This window comes from Nymphaea colorata, unplaced genomic scaffold (assembly GCF_008831285.2).
Source record: "Nymphaea colorata isolate Beijing-Zhang1983 unplaced genomic scaffold, ASM883128v2 scaffold0134, whole genome shotgun sequence".
NCBI lineage: Eukaryota > Viridiplantae > Streptophyta > Magnoliopsida > Nymphaeales > Nymphaeaceae > Nymphaea > Nymphaea colorata.
Window position 1 is genome coordinate 23920 of NW_022204640.1, and position 1721 is coordinate 25640.

General features: G+C 43.9%; 1 pseudogene; it reads right to left on the minus strand.

Annotated features, from left to right (window-relative positions):
• Window positions 1-374: 374 nt before the first annotated feature.
• LOC116268140 (uncharacterized) lies at window positions 375-1721 on the minus strand (annotated as a pseudogene).

Sequence of the window (1721 nt, forward strand, 5' to 3'; positions counted from 1 at the left end):
TACCTATCTTTGCGGGGTCTCTCTGGCACGTAGATTTTGGAGCTTTTCCGCAACAAGGATGGCAACAAAGTACTGCTGGAGGTGATGGAGAGACTTGAGGGGACTGAGTTGTGGGACCGTCTTTATACAGTGCTTGTGCAGGTGGAGCCCACCAAGTACAATCACGAAAGATGGGGAGTTTGTCTTGGCAGTAGAAGTGGGCAAGTAGGCACTCGCCTCATGGCCTTCCCTGAAGCGACAAGGAGGCATTACAATAAAAAATATTGATACAGTTATGATAGTATACACCATTCATTTTCAATATATTGTCCTTGAAAAAATATATTATCATCTAAAAAAATTCTTCTATGGTTGACCAGAACGTTTCTTTTCCCTTAATGCATCTCCAATGTGCTACAAAGGTCGGACAAAGTTTTAGTTTTTTTGGATAATAAGGTCAATTTTTTCTTGTGAGGAAGGGAATCGTTGTAGCTGAGTTTCTTTTCAGGGACAAGGTCTTTGACCTTGGAATCTCTTTCTTGCTGGGAGGATTTTCGGTACGCTGAGATTACTCTTTTGTTGGAATTCGTACTCTTTTTCTCTTTTTCCTTGAGGTCGCAAGCAGGCTCAGTTTGCTCTTGAAGGGAGTAGTAATAAGTGCCAAAGAGCTCTTGGAATTCTGGTTTACGCAGCAAGAGTGAATTCTTCTCGATAAGTTCGGCCTCCTCTTCATCCTAAATGGTTATTTGCTCATCTTGGTCAAAATGGCTCTTCTTCATCATAGGTATAAAAGGAGATTCGATGTCTTTGCTTCTCAGTTTTTCCCAATTCAGGCCGTGAAGCCAAGGATGACTCTTCAGCTCATCAATACCCCCACTGCCGAGCCTTGATTCGGGCTTACGCTTTATAAGTTTGTTGATGAAATCAGCAGCCTCACAGCTCCAATCCTCAGGAATATCGCCATACCGTAGCTGCACTTCCTTAGCCAGCATCAAATCGCGAATTTCATTCCGGGAACGACCATTATATGGTCTCTAAATGAAGCATATATTACCCGACCAGTCATAAGTTCGTATGCTATAACTCCCAGTGCGAAATAATCAGAAACGAAGCTATGGTTCATTCTGCATATGACCTCAGGAGCTGCATTATCGATATCTTACACATATAGCCGGGCGTACCGCTGGTATCGCATGAGTTGTTGGGTTTATAGGTTCTAGCGATGCCGAGGTCAGTGATGCGAATGTATCCTCGAGAGTCTAGGACTAAATTTTCAGGTTTAATATCGCGGTGAATGATATTATTTCTTTGCAAATCCTCGAGGCCAAGGATGATGCAGGCTACGAAGAACTCTAATTGGATAACTGATATACTTGATTGTATTTCATTGAAGGAGCGAGTGCCGATATGATGGCGTAAGTCTCCACCCTCCATTAGATCAAGCACTAGGTAAAGGGTATCTCTATCCTGGAAGGCGAAGTGCATGTTGACGATGAACGGCGAGGTGAACTGCGAGAGCAGAACGCGTTAGTTCATCACGCTCTGTACGCTTTTCTTGGTCATTACGCTGAGTTATGGTCTCATTACATGGATTTAAGCATCTCCTTCATGGCGTACTGGTTCTTGGTTTTCTTGTGCTCCACCTTCCACACCTTTCCGAAGCCTCCCTTCCCGATGATGTAAAGGTAGCTGAACAGTGCCTTTTCCACTCGTGTCTCCACTACATCCACCCTCACTGCCAT